This window comes from Ornithorhynchus anatinus, chromosome 4 (genome assembly GCF_004115215.2).
Source record: "Ornithorhynchus anatinus isolate Pmale09 chromosome 4, mOrnAna1.pri.v4, whole genome shotgun sequence".
NCBI classification, from domain to species: domain Eukaryota; kingdom Metazoa; phylum Chordata; class Mammalia; order Monotremata; family Ornithorhynchidae; genus Ornithorhynchus; species Ornithorhynchus anatinus.
The window spans coordinates 40,350,865-40,366,545 of NC_041731.1; positions in this window are offsets into that span (position 1 = coordinate 40,350,865).

Consider the following 15,681-nt stretch of genomic DNA (forward strand, 5'->3'; position numbering starts at 1 on the left):
GGCAAATCATTTAGTTTCTCAGTGTCTTAGGATTCTCATCTGTGAAAGGGAGAAACAATATCCATTCTCCCTTCCCCTTAGACTGAGCCCTAAGTAGGACAGGGGTCGTGTCTGGTCTCGTTATCTTGTATCTTCCCCAGTGTTCCACATGGTGCTTGGCATATAAACGCTTAGTTCAGTGCTCTGCCCACAGTAAGTGCTTAATAAATACAACTAAATGAATGAGTATAAGTACTTAATGAATGCCATCATCATCATCATCAGACTAGGAAAGTAGCCCTGCTTCTTCCCTCTGCCCCAACCCAGCGGTCAGTCAATCACTTGTATTACTGAGCACTTACTGTGTGCAGAGCACTGTACTAAGCACTTAGGAAAATACAACAATATACAGACACATTCCCTGACCACAACGAGCTCACAGTCGATAGAGGAAATGTCCAAGGGCGATAATGGGACAGCCGATACTCCGGGAAACTTTTATTGCTAAAATCAGAAATCAGCCATGCTCATGCCAAGTTTCACTAATAATAATAATAATTGTGACATTTAAGTGCTTACTATGTGCTAGGCACTGTACTAAGCACTAGGGTGGATACAAGCAAATGGAGTTCAACACAGTCCCCGTCCCATGAGGGGCTCTCAGTCTCAATCCCCATATTACAGATGAGGTAACTGAGACAACAAAGAAGTGAAGTGATTTGCCCAAGGCCACACAGCAAACAAGTGGTGGAGCCAGGATTAGAACGCGTGATCTTCTGACTCCCCGGCCCGGTCTCTAACCATTTTGCTGTTTTCCTAAAGCATGAAGGATTTAGGCACATGCAGCCACAACCAGCACCAGAGCCAGAGGGCTAGTGGGTACCTAGCATCCTCACCCCAAGTTGGGCAGAATGAGGCTTGAGTGGAGAAACTCCCTGCAAGTCCAGATCCGTGGTGAAACATTACCAAACCAAGGGAAGGAGAAGTGTTTCACCAATTAGTGTGCCACGGAAATGCTCCATTTTTCTTGCCAAACTAATAAATAAAACGTTTGATAGTTGACCCTGTCCTAAGTCCCAAAATAACAGAGAAGTAGAGGGGAATGGAGGAAGAGAGGGGGAGGAGGAAGGAGAGAGTTGGGTGGGGGGAACCCTATTCCTGCAGATTGGCTCTATGAGCTTCCGTGGAGATTGCACAGGGAGTGAGAGTGGATGAATCACAGGTAGGAGGAGTGTGGGAACCCACACAAATTAGCTCAGTTTCACTAATACAAGACAGAACTCACTGGAGACTGGGGCATTAAGAGAGCCCTGAAAGCTAAAATGGAGTAGGCTGTGAATCAACACGCACCAGCAAATGCCCAAATCAAAGGCCCTGTGCCTAATTTATTGACTTACCCTCCGGAAAGGAACGCCACACCTTTTGATTAGGTAATGAGAGCCTGCGAATTGCTCTCTGGACAGGGAGCCAATGAGCTCTCAGGGAGCAGCCCAGGGCTCCTCCTGCCAGGTGAATGGCTGTTATCCCAAGCCCACCCGAAAACTTGTCTACCCAGGAACAGGTTTCGATGTGTTTGGAGACAAAGCCATTAGCAGACAATGGTGCTTGGGATTTGTTGATCCACTGCCTTTTCAAGAAGCCCCTTTTGAACATCTTTACCAAGAATTCTGTCCTAAAATGAATGACAGATTTCCCCAATATTTCCAGCCAACTCCAAAGATAAGGATGTTGGGGCTTTGTGGGGGTTTTGGGGGGTTTTCTGTTTGTTTTTTCCAGAGCTGAAAGGGTTTCTCTTCCTCCCCGGCCTTTTGCTTCTAGGCAGAGCTGAGGAAAGAGGATTTTAAACAGGAGTAGTCCCCCAAGGTGTATTTCAGAATCTCATAATCAATCCATCACTGGCATGTATTGAGCATTTACAGGTATTTGTTAAGCACATGGTATGTGTCAAGGACTGATCTAGCCCTGGGGTAGATCATCATCAGTGGTATTTATTGAGTACTTACAGGTACTTGTTAAGTGCTTATTATGTGTCAAGCACAGTCCTAGGGCTGGGGTAGATCATCCTCAATGCTTGTTGAGAGCATTGTATTAAGTGCTTGGAAGAGCACAACGCAACAGAGTTGGTAAACACATTCTCTGCCCACAGTGAGTTTACAGTCTAGAGGGAGAGACAGACTCCTGGGCTGGAGAGAACGTTGGTCTGACAGTGGCCTACTGGACAAAGTACGGGCCTGGGAGCCAGAGGATCTGGGTTCTAATCCCAGACCGGCCACTTGCCTGTGTGACCTTGGGCAAGTCATTTAACTTCTCTGTGCCTCAGTTTCCTCAACTACAAAATGGGTATTTGATAGCTGTTCTCTCTCCTAACAGTGGTATTTATTGAGTGCTAGTCTGTACGAAACACTATACCAAGAGTTTGGGAGAGTGCTGTACAACAGAGTTAGTAGATATGTTCTCTGCCCCCTGTGAGTTTACAGTTTAGAGGGGCAGACAGACATTATTACTGGAGACAGACTTCTAGGATTGAAAGAATGCAATACAACAGAGTTGGCAGACATGTTCCCTGCCCACATTGAGCAGTGCAGTAATTTCTGCAGCTCCTGAGATGCTTCTTGCAGCCCCTGGACGATGCAGAGGTGGGGCCTTGGGGGATTCCAACAGAATCGCCATGACTGCAGCTGGAGAAGAAGAGAACGGCCTTCTGCCACGACCTGTGTCATCTCCCAGCCGGTCAAGCCTCTGCTAGCAGCATAGCCAGAAGCAGCATCGCTTCACAAACTCCAGAGAGCTACCCAAGACAATAGAATGGAGAAACAGTGTGGCCTAATGTGTAGAATATGGGCCTGGGAGTCAGAGGACCTGAGTTCTAATTCTGGCCCTGCCACTTGCCTGCTCTGTGATCTCGGGCAAGTCACTTCACTTCACTTCTCTGTACCTCACTTCCCTTATCTGTAAAATGGAGATTAAATCTCCCACCCTCTGATTTAGACTGTGAACCCTATGTGGGAAAGGACTCCTGATTATTTTATACATAGAATGTAAACTCATTGCAAACAGGGAACATGTCTCCCATCTCTGTTGTATTGTACTCTCCTAAGTGCTTTGTACAGTGCTCTTCAAATGGTAAGTGCTCAATAAATATCATTGATGATGATATACCTCAGTGCTAGAACAGTGCTTGCTATGTAGTAAGCACTTATTTAAAAATAGCTTTAAGAGCTGTTATTCTTGTCAGCTGGGCCAGCACCTGCTCTCTCTTGACCCCAGCCCCAGCCTGAGTATTCCTCTGTGGGCATGAGGGAAGTGGGTGGAGAGAGTGAGGGGGGGAGGGGTTCATTGAAATCTCAAAAACACTCAAAAATAATAATAATAATAATAATAATAATAATAATAATGACATCTCTTAAGCATTTACTATGTGCCAGGGTACAAGCAGATTGAGTTGGACACAGTCCCTGTCCCATATGGGGCTCACAGTCTCAATCCCCATTCTACAAATGAGGTAAATGAGGCTCAACAGTCTGCCCAGGCTACCCCTTCCAGCCGTACCTCACTCTCCTGCCTACTTTCTTCTAGATCATGCTGTTCCATTGAGCTGTAACTCCCCTCTGAAAGACCATAGCTCTCCCTGTGTTCAAAGTCCTTCTAAAATCCAACCTCCTCAACAAGGCTTCCCCAGTGAACTTCCCACACCAACGTCACATCCATCCATCAGTCCCTTCTAGCACTTAAATAGCTACTTAAGTATCCCCTCCCTCAACACTTCCAATCCTATATATATTATAAATATATATATATATGTAATAATGATGATGGTATTTGTTAAGCACTTACTATGTGCCAAGCACTGTTCTAAGCACTAGGATAGATGATACAAGGTAATCAGGTTGTCCCACGTGGGGCTTACAGTCTTAGTCCCCATTTTACAGATGAGATAACTGAGGCACAGAGAAGTTAAGTTACTTGCCCGAAGTCACACAGCTGACAAGTAGCAGAGCTGGGATTAGAACCCAAGACTTCTGACTCCCAAGCCTGTGCTCCTTCCATTAAGCCATGCTCCTTCTCATATATATATATATATATATACTTGATTATATAGTCAGTATCATACTGAAAATATTTCTATGTTTGACTCCACTATTAGAATAGTGAAAAAGTGAAAATGTTTAGTACAGTGCATTGCACCCTGTGGACGTTCAATAAATACCTTTGCTACTACCTTTACCGCTAAAAAAAAAGTGGACAATTCCTAGCATCAGTATTGGGGTGGCCAGACAGCCTGTCATGGAGGAGAGTGAGGACGACGAAGCCTGAAAAGGACCCTGGGAAAACACATATCTGGAAGGCCCCATGATGTGAGGGAAGGAGAGGGGTGCCCCAAGGGGCAGTGATAGACTGAGACGACAGCAGGGGAACAGGAAAGACAGTGACCCAATCAGTGTTGCAAGAAACCAGTATTGCCTCAGAGCCTTTTGCAAGAAAGAAAATGTAAACAATCTCACGTTCGCCACCACTTTGAATTTCAAGACAATGTTGCTGACCCAGAGCTCAAAAACCGTGCCCAGTTGGTTTCCTCCCCTACTCTCATCCACCTCCCCCATCCCTTGTCCAGCTTCTGATGGTAAACTCACTGTGGGCAGGGAATGTTTCTACCAACTCTACTGGAGGCAGAGAGATATGGTGTAGTGGATGGAGCTTGTGCCTGGGAGTCAGAAGGTCATAGATTCTAATCCCAGTTCTGCCACTCATCTGCTCTGTGACCTTGGGGAAGTCACTTCACTTCTCTGTGCCTCAGCTACCTCATCTGTAAAATGGTGATTGAGACTATGAGTCCTATGTGGGACAAGGACTGTGTCCAACCCAATTTGCTTGTTTCTACACCAGTGCTTAATACAGTGCCTGGCACACAGTAAACACTTCACAAATACCACAGTTATTATTGTATTGTCCCTTCCCAAGTGCTTAATCCCCTCTCAGTGTTGCACCTGGAGAGTTTGCAGTCTTGACTATGGGAGGGAGAGTCAAGCAGAGGCATACCCACTCCATTCCTAGCTTGGGCAGTGGCTTGCGAGTGGAAGGCAATCTGCTACAAGTCAAAACTCACCTGTGCTGGGCAGCAGCGGCATGGGGAGAGTCAAGGTCAGAGAGTCAAGTTACTCTGCGGAAGGAGGCAATGGTAAACCACTTCTGCATTTTTACCAAGAAAACTCGATGGATTCACTACCAGAACGATTGCAGATGAAGGTGGGGCATTCTGAGAGAGATGTGTCCATGGCATTGCTCTGGGTCGGAGATGACTCGACAGCATAATACAAGTGCTTAATACAGTGCTCTGCACATAGTAAGAGTTCAATAAATACCTTCGATGAGGAGGAGGATGAAACAAGGAGAGGCCCTGGAGTAGCAGGCCCGCAATCTCGGTGTCATCCTTGACTCGTCTCTCTCGTTCACCCCACACATCCTATCCGTTACCGAGACCTGCCGGTTTCACCTTTACAATATTGCCAAGATCCGCCCTTTCCTCTCCACCCAAACGGCTACCTTACTGCTACGGGCTCTCGTTATATCCCGGCTAGACTACTGTGTCAGCCTTCTCTCTGACCTCCCTTCCTCCTCTCTCGCCCCACTCCGGTCTATTCTTCACTCCGCTGCCCGGCTCATCTTCCTGCAGAAACGATCTGGGCATGTCACTCCCCTTCTTAAACAACTCCAGTGGTTGCCTATCGACCTCCGCTCCAAACAAAAACTCCTCACTCTAGGCTTCAAGGCTCTACATCATCTTGCCCCTTCCTACCTCTCCTCCCTTCTCTCTTTCTACCGCCCACCCCGCACGCTCCGCTCCTCTGCCGCCCACCTCCTCGCCGTCCCTCGGTCTCGCCTATCCCGCCGTCGACCCCTGGGCCACGTCCTCCCGCGGTCCTGGAACGTCCTCCCTCCTCACCTCCGCCAAACTGATTCTCTTCCCCTCTTCAAAACCTTACTTAAAACTCACCTCCTCCAAGAGGCCTTCCCAGACTGAGCTCCTCTTCTCCCTCTACTCCCTCTACCACCCCCCTTCACCTCTCCGCAGCTAAACCCTCTTTTCCCCCCTTTCCCTCTGCTCCTCCCCCTCTCCCTTCCCATCCCCTCAGCACTGTACTTGTCTGCTCAACTGTATATATTTTCATTACCCTATTTATTTTGTTAATGAAATGTACATCACCTTGATTCTATTTAGTTGCCATCGGTTTTTACGAGATGTTCTTCCCCTTGACTCTATTTATTGCCATTGTTCTTGTCTGTCCGTCTCCCCCGATTAGACTGTAAGCCCGTCAAACGGCAGGGACTGTCTCTATCTGTTCCCGACTTGTTCATTCCAAGTGCTTAGTACAGTGCTCTGCACATAGTAAGCGCTCAATAAATACTATTGAATGAATGAATGAATAGCAGGGAATTACTGAAGAGCAAGAAGGGCTGAAGCTTGGACTCTGACCTCTCCGAAGGGAGAGATATTCTCCTCCAGGGCAAGATCCCGGGACGGGGTTGCTACTTATAATCAGAATGGAGCAGAAATGACAGAGGCTAGTGGACTCTTCCTTCCCTGCCCCAGGGGTCGGAACTCACAGGGAAAGGTCCCTATTCCCTCCGCCAAGGGGAGTAGCATTAGTAGGTATTGAATGCCCACTGGTGCCCTGGAAATCAATCAATTAATTAATCAGTCAATGGTGTTTGAGCACTTGCTATATGCTTAGTAAAGTGCTTGGGAGGGTACAACTCAAGAGAATTAGCAGACACGTTCCCTGCCCACAAGGAACTTATAGTCTAGAGGAGAAAGGAGATGAGAGCTGTGGTATTCCACCAACTCATTGGGTCCTGAGAACCAAGAGGCCCGAGGGGATAACTTGGGCATTTCTCAGCTAGGCTGGCAGCTCCCAAGGCAACGATTCAGCCATGAATCCTTTGACCTTGGGTGGGGGGGGTCTCCTCTCCAGGAAACAGTGTCCAGAACTAAGGAATAGAAACAGTCCTGACCTCAAAGAAGAGGTTGGATGGCATCATTCTTGGGGCCAAAGCTCTTCCCTCCCCCAGGAGGACAGGTATTTCCTGAGGGCTGCGGCTTCACCAAGCACAGCCCTGCTGCCTGTCAGAGGCATTCAAAACACCACAACAATTAATTCTGGGAACTCTAAACAATGAATTTGGGAAGCAATGTGGCCTACTGGACAGAGCACTGACTTGGGAGTCAGAGGAAGTGGGTTCTAATTCTAACTCCGCCACTGTCTGCTGTGTAACCTTGGGGAAGTCACTAAACTTAGCTCTCAGAACAGTGCTTGGCACTTAGTAAGTGCTTAACAAATACCATAATTATTATAATTATTCACCATGCCTCAGTTACCTCATCTGTAAAATGGGGATTAAGATTGTTAGTCCCATATGGGGCAGGGACTCTCTTGTATCTGCCCCAGCACTTAGTAAAGCACAGTAAGCGCTTAACAAATATCATAAAAAACAAAGCTCTCAAAGTCTTAAGAGGGAGGAGCTGAAAGGGAAGAACTTACAACATGGTACGAATTGGGAATTTATTCACTGACCAGAAAGGTGTTCCCCAGTGGACTGGGCAGGACCAGTGGGGCCTGCAAGACTTTCAAGTGACAAATGGGAAGAGAATGGAACAGGAAGAGGAGGAAAATAGATATTATTAGAGAGCTTCTGAGGTGGACAAGATGACTACTTGTTTTGTTCTGTTTTGCTTTGCAGTCTGTTTCCCCCTTTTAGACTGTGAGCCCGTTATTGGGCAGGGATTAAGTTGTCTTGCTTTTGTCCGTCTGTCTCCCCCGATTAGACGGTAAGCCCGTCAATGGGCAGGGATTGTCTCTGTTGCCAAACTGTACATTCCAAGCGCTTAGTACAGTGCTCTGCACATAATAAGCGCTCAATAAATACTATTGAATGAATGAAGGCTTTGGGAGTGCAGGTGGCATAATCGATAGAAGCAGCGTGGCTTAGTGGATAAAGCACGGGCCTGAGAGTCAGAAGGTTATGGGGTCTAATTCCAGCTCTGTCACATGTCTGCTGTGTGACCTTAGGTGACTTCACTTCTGTGGGTCTCAGTTACTTCACCTGTAAAGTGGGGATTTAGAGTTTGAGCCCTATGTGGGACAGGGACTGTGTCAACCTAACTTGTATCTACCCCAACACTTAGAACAGTGCTTGACATATAGTAAGCACTTAACAAATACCATATTTATTATACTGTGTCCTGTCCCCTGAGAACCTTGAGCTGGATTTGTTTTCTGTCTTTTCTTGGGGCAAGGGGAAGACAGAGGAAGGAGAGAGGCAGGCAAAAGACTATTTCTTCTGTTTTTATGGAACACATCAAGAACTTCCAGAAGGGACTGGATAAATTCACAGATAAGTAAGAGAATGTAAGCAGTCCCATGGGCTCTAATAACTCATAATGGACCATTGGGAAGTTTGGAAAGTAAAAGGGAATCCTTAATGATGGCTCATCACCAACAAGAGCAACACACAACAACAATAATAATAATATAGTGGATATTTGTTAAACACTACTTGCCAAGCCCTGTGCTGTTTTGTGATAGAGGAGAGATAATCAAATCAGACACAGTCCCTGTCCCACACTGAGCTCCAACAGTCTAAGAGGGAAGGAGAACTGATATTTTAGCCCCATTTTACAGGTGAAGAAGCTGAGGCACAAAGAAGTTAAATTATACAGCAGGCAAGTGGTGGAACTGGGTAGGAATCCAGATCTTCCAGTCCTGTGCTCTTCCCACTCAGCTACACTGCTTCAAAGAAGGATCTGGGTAGATTTGTGGATGATAAGTACATGATGGGTTATTAGTGGGAAAATTTAGGGATGTTAGATGGTACATCCCTAACCTTAAGGATGTAAATAATTGTGATGTATGTATGCCAAGCACTACACTAAGTACTGAGGGAGATATGAGATAATCAGGACCCATATGGGGCTCACATTCTAAGTAGGAGGAAGAGCAGGTATCAAATCCCCATTTTGCAGATGAGGGAACTGAGGCCCAGAGAGGTGAAGTGACTTGTCTGAGGTCACACAGAAGACACATAATAAAGTTGGAATTAGAATCCAGGCCTGGGCTCTTTCCACTAGGCCACACTGCTTCTCCAAAAATGACAGCCATCACACCATTCCTCTAAACAGCCTGAGATGCCACTGGCAGAACCAGAGTCTGGGTTGGATTGGATGGATCATCGCCTGGCAATGGTAAGGGTCTTACCTTTTTAAGGCAAATAAACATAAAGCAAGGTCAGAACCCGAGTGCCAAATAGAAACAGAAAGAGAAATGTTTTGTCCAGAGACATATTTACAGGTCAGGCTTCCTGGAGAAAGTGAAGGCAGTGGAAGAAGCTCTAAAGCTTCCTGAGAAGGAGGCCTCAATCTCTACCAAGTTCAATGACTGACAATAGGGAATGGGCCCTCTGGTCAAGTATGGGTCACGGGCATCTGTCCAAGTTTCTGCTTTGGTGGTTTTTTGGCTTCCCAGCTTGGCACCACTGGGTTTCTGTTTCATCTCAGCCCAAGGAGCAAGCCAAGTGCAGAGCGAAACGGTCCATTGGGCATTTGGATGGGCCTACGAAATCCCGTGTGTCGCTTCGAAGCCCGAACCACATCCGGCGGTCTCACCTTCCAGCCCTTCCTCTAAGAGGTCCATGTTTCCCAAGATTCAAGTGGGAGGAGCAGGGGTCATCACTGAGACGAGAAAAGGAAGATTGGAAGGCAAAAGGGGAGCGAGAGAGAGAAAGGTGAAACTAAGCAGAGAGGCCATGTGGGGAGAGGGGGAAGGGGGAGCGTGAGACATGCACCCCCAAACAAAACCACTTGCTCAGATGCTGCTTCCCCCACCACTTCCTGTGTTACTGGCTCTCCTCCACTGCCCCCGAGAGGCCCCGTCCCAGCTCCCACTTCCCCGAGCTTCTCTCCAGACCCTTCTGACGCAGACACCCCAGACTTTGACCTATTTTGACCCCAATCAATCCATCGTATTTACTGAGTATTTACTTGGTGCAGAGCATTGTACTCAGTACTTGGGAGAGCACAATATAACAGAGTTGGTAAATAATAATAGTGATTATGGTGCTTGTTAAGCGCTTACTACTTGTCAAACACTGGTTTAAACACTGGGGTAGATACAAGGCAGTCAGGTTGGACACAGTCCGTATCCCACGTAGGGATCACACTTTTAATCCCCATTTTACAGATGAGGTGACTGAGGGTCAGAAAAGTGAAGTGACTTGCCCAAGGTCACACAGCAGACACGTGATAGATATGTTCCCTGCCCACAACAAGGTTAAACTCATGACTCTGCCTCAAAGAAAGAGTCTGTGGCCCAGCTTTCAGTGGAGCAGAGGTCAAAACAGTCTCCCCCCCTGCCCCGACACACAACAGTACATTTTTTTTATCGTATTTGTTAAGCACTTACCATCTGCCAGACACTGTTGTAGTTACATGGTAATCAGGTTGGCCACAGGCCAAGTCCCACATGGTGGTCACGGTCTTAATCCCCATTTTACAGGTGAGGTAACTGAGGCTCAGAGAAGTTAAGTGACTTGCCCAAGGTCACACACCAGACAAGAGGCAGAGCTGGGATTAGAACCCAGATCCTCCTAATTCGCAGGCCAGTGCTCTTTCCACTAGGCCATACTGCTTCTCAGGGCTTACTATGAGTCAAGTACTGTATTAAGAGCTAGGGCCAAGACAAGAACATCAAGTTAGACACAGTCCCTTTCCCACATGGGGCTCAGTCTTCCTAGAAGGGGCAAATCTACTGTGCTCTAGCTTCTGAACCAGAAAGCCCCCTCCCCAAATGGATGTCTTTTCAAAGTCTGGAGCTGTGAGGGGGAATGGGATAAGAGTCAAGCAAACCGAAACTCTGTCTAAGACTCTTGAGCTTTATTTGTAATTACAGTAACGTGTAAAATCTTGACAATTCCCTCGTGATAATCAACGAAATCACTGAGTCAGCAAAGCCCAGCAAACTCATAACACCTGTAATAATCACCTGTTGGGCTGGCAGCTCACAGGATTGCTTTGCCCACACCCCTGAGAGAGAGAGAAAAAAAAGGGAGAAAGAGAGCCAGCAAGAGCAGGCACACACAGTAAAAGTACAGCCCAGTAAATCCAAGTGTGAGATCAAGATAAAAGCAGATGAGACTCTTTGCTTTGCTTTGCCTGACAATAGAGTTCTGACTTTGACTCTGGTCCAAGACTTAGAATTTGATTTGTTTTAATCAGTAACACTCCGCTTCTACTTGCATGCCTTTACCCTGCAGTCCAGGGTTGCTCTGGCCCTAGGCCAGCCTCTCTGTCCAGGACCAGGGAAGCACTCTCAATTCCCCCTTTCCATAGAATGGTATACATAAGAAGTAGCATGGCGTAGTGGATACAGCATACAGCACAGGCCTGGAGTCAGGCCAAGGGTTCTAATTCCAGCTCTACTACTTGTTGGCTGTGTGACCTTGGACAAGTCACTTAACTTCTCTTGGCCTCAGTTATCATCTGTAAAATAGGGATTGAGACTGTGAGTTCCAGTTGGGACAGGGACTGTGTCCAACTCGATTTGTTTGTGTCCACAGCAGTGGTTAGTACAGTGTTTGGCATGTAGTAAGTGCTTAATTAATACCATTATCATTATTATTATACACTAGGCTGTGTACACATGCAGCATCCTGCACGATCACCCTGTCATGCCATGTGCCCAAGAGAGTCCAATATGACATTGGGAGGAAGCCCATTAGAACCCCTAAAACCAAAGCATTTCTCTGAGACACCAGATCCCTAGTTAAGGACACCAAGTTCATTTGCTCAAGAGCTGATGCCATAAATGGGATAATTATTATAATTGTGGGTTTTTTTAATCAATCAATCAATTGTATTTATTGACAACTGTGTACAGAGCACTCTACTAAGCGTTAGGAGAGTACAGTATAAAGGACTTGGTAGACACGTTCCCTGTCCACAACAAGCTTAAAGTCAGAAGGGGGAGACAACATTTATATAAGTAAATTAATTGCAGATATGTGCATAAGTGTTGTGGGGTGAATGAAAGGTACAAATCCAAGAGCAAAGGTAATGCAGAAGGAGTAGGAAAAGAGGGAATGAGGGCTGAGACAGGGAAGGCCTCTTGGAAGAGATGTGCTTTTAATAAAGTTTTGAAGGTGGGGAGAGTGACTGTCTGTCAGATATGAAAAAGAAAGGCTTACCAGGCTAGAGGCAGGGTGTGGGTGAGGGGGTTTGTGTAGAGAGAGATGATATCGGGGTACAGTGAGTAGTTTGGCATTAGAGGAGCGAAGTGTGTGGGCTGGGTTGTAGTAGGAGAGCAGCAACGGAAGGTAGGATGGAACAAGGTGATTGAGTGTTTTAAAGCAAATGGTAAGGAGTTTCTATTTAGTATGGAGGTGGGTGGGCAACCACTGCAGTTTCTTGAGGACTGGGGAAACATGGGCTGAACATTTTTGTAGAAAAATGATCCAGGCAGCAGAGTCAAATATGGACTGGAGTAGAGAGAGACAGGAAGCAGGGAGGTCAGCAAGGAGGCTGATGCAGTAATCAAGGTTGGAGGGGCTAAATGCTTAGATTAATGTGGTAACCATTAGGATGAAAAGGAAAGGGTGGATTTTAGCAATGTTATGAAGGTTGAACCAACCAACAGGATTTGGTGACAGATTGAAAATATGGGTTGAATGAGAGATGAGTCGAGGACAGTGCCGAGGTAACAGGCTTTTGAGAAAGGGAGGATGGTGGTGCTGTCTACGGTGATGGTAAAATCGGGGGGGAGGTCAGAGTTTGGGTAGGAAGTTGAGGAGTTTGGTTTGGGACATGTTAAGCTTGAGGTGACAGTGGGACATCCAAGTAGAGATATCCTGAGTGGGAAGGAAATGTGAGACTGCAGAGAAAGGGAGAGGTTGGGGATGGAGAGGTAGATTTTAGAATCATCTGGGTAGAGATGGTAGTTGAACCTGTTGGAGTGAATTCGTTCTCCGAGTGAGTGGGTGTAGACGAAAATAGAAGGGGATTCAGAAATTTGCCATATGGCCTGGTAGAGAAGCAGCATGGTATAGTGGAAAGAACATTTATCTGAAAGTCAGAGGACCTGGGTTCTAATCCCAGCTCCACCAATTACCTGCTGTGTGACTTAGGGCAAGTGACTTAGCTTCTTGGTTCCTCAGTTGCCTCATCTGTAAAATGGTGACTGAATTTCTGTTCTTTCTCCTACTTGGACTGTGAACCCTATGTGATAAAGAAACTGTGTCCCAACTGATAGATTTGTATCTACCCCAAAGCTTAGAACAGTACTAGACACATAGTAAGCATTAACAAATTCCATTTTTTAAAAAAGTGAACCTTGAGGGACTCCCACAGTTAGAGGGTGGGAAGCAGATGAGAAGTCTGCAAAAGAGACTAAGAAGGAGCGGTTAGAGAGATAGGAGGAGAATCAGGAGAGAACAGTGTCAGTGAAGTAAAGTTTCCAGGAGAAGGAGGTGGTCCACAGAGTAGAAGGCAACTGAGAGGTTGAGAAGGATTAGACTGGAATAGAGGTTGATTACTTTGGCGAGTAGGAGGACATTGGTGACCTTAGAAAGGACAGTTTCCATAGAGCGAAGGGGACAGAATTCAGATTGGAGGGGGTCTTGGAGAGAATTGGAGAAGACTAAGTGGACGCAGCAGGTGTAGACAACTTGCTCAAGGATTTGGAGAGGGATGGTAAGAGGATGATGGGGTGATAGCCAAATGGAGTCATGGGGTCAAGGGAGGGTTTTTTTTAGGATAGGGGATCCATGAACATGTTTGAAAACAGTGGGGAAGAATCCCCTGGAAAGTAAGCCACTGAAGATGGTGGTCAGGAAGGGAAGAAAGGAAGGGGCCAAGTGTTTTGATAAGGTGAGAAGGGATGGGGTCTGAGACACAGATGGAGGGGGTAAGATTCTAAGGAAAGGCAGGAGATCACCTTTTGAGATACTGCCGGGAAAAATCCAGGGCAACTTCCTCCCCTTATCAAGGACATCCAGACAGAGGAATCCTTTCTGACCTTTTTGCCACCCTTCCAACCTTACTCCCTCCACTCACAGTCCCATACTTAACCAGTAACTCTTAACACTCCAATAACCTCTGCCCAGTAATGGCCCTGCTTCTGCCACTGACTTGCTGTATGATAAAAAATACATTTAACCTTTCTGGGCCTCAGCTTCTCCAAATAGAATATGGGGAGAAATATCCCCAGCCCTCCCTGCCACATAAGGGCAGTAGTGAGGATGAATGAGGTGCACATAAGGATATATCTATAAATTATTTATTTATATTAATATCTATCTCCCCCTCTAGACTGTAAGCTCACTAAGGGCAGATAACATGTCTATGGACTATTTTACAGTACTGTATTATATTACATAGTATATATACTGTATTATATTATACTGTACAATGCTCTGCACACAGTAAGCACTCAATAAATACCATTGATTGACAGATTAATTAATGAGAAGGTAGATGTAAAACTCTTTCAGTCTTAAAGGAAAATGCTTCCTAAATTCATTCATTCATTCAATCATATTTTTTGAGCACTTACAGTGTGCATAGCTCTGTACTAAGCACTTGGGAAGTACAATTCGGCAACAGAGTTGTTGCCTAAATCTAAGCACTGTTGTCATATGAGGGCTTTCAAAGCCTCGTCTTCCTCTGACTTCTTCCTCCCCTTGACAAACTACTACTACCAGATTACTTGGAACCCAGTTCTAGAACCATAGAGTTGTCATTACTTCTTTACACATTCAGTTCTTCTTAAAACACCTGATGGAACACTTGACTTTTCTCCTCCAAACCCTCCAAGAATTCCAGCTGGCTCCCTCTTTTCTCTCTGGCTACTGAATTTTCCCAGCACGGACCAACTCAAGCTCTTTCATTCCCCCTATGCAAACCTCCTGTCTCTTGATCTAAACTCACCGGCCCACAACCCATTGCTCAAACCTTCCCCTCTGCCTGAGTGACCCGGTATCCTCAGCTTTGCACTGATTTCCCTGCATGTCCCCCCCGCCGCTAAAAGTCACCTCTTCCAGGAGGCACTCCCCAATTTGTCCCTCACCTTCCCAGTCATATCATTCCGTCAGCCACCTTAACACTGTTCAATACTTATCGATTGCTTGATCCAATTATGTTTATTATTTATACCTTCTTTTGTCTTATTTTAGCTACTCGTCTTCCCTATTAAACCAGAAGCTCCTTGAGGGTTGGTGGCTCATCTCATTCTTAGAAATGTTCTTCAAGCTCCTTGTTCAGTGCTCAACACCCCCTGGGAACTCAATCATCAGCACTGACTTTGAGACTGACATTCCCATACTGCCTGTTGCAATTTGGGCAGGCAACAGAAAGGAAGCAAAATCTCGCTCCCCGTGACAGGACCTGGGACCTATTTTTCAGTGGGTTGATGAATGCAAGAACCTTTCCGGTCCTTGGAAATCTCCCCGACAGCGGCAAGGGGAGGCCTCAGTCCTGAAGGAGAGAGAGAACAGAGGCCTGGGTTATTGGAAATATGGTTATAATTAGACCCGGGAAGAGTTCAAGACAGAAAATAAATTCATTGATATGAACACTCAAAAGGGTCCCAAGAAGAATATGATGTGTGCTTCCTGGAGGACACAGTTGACTGGCACAACATACAGCTGCTTTCAAAGGGT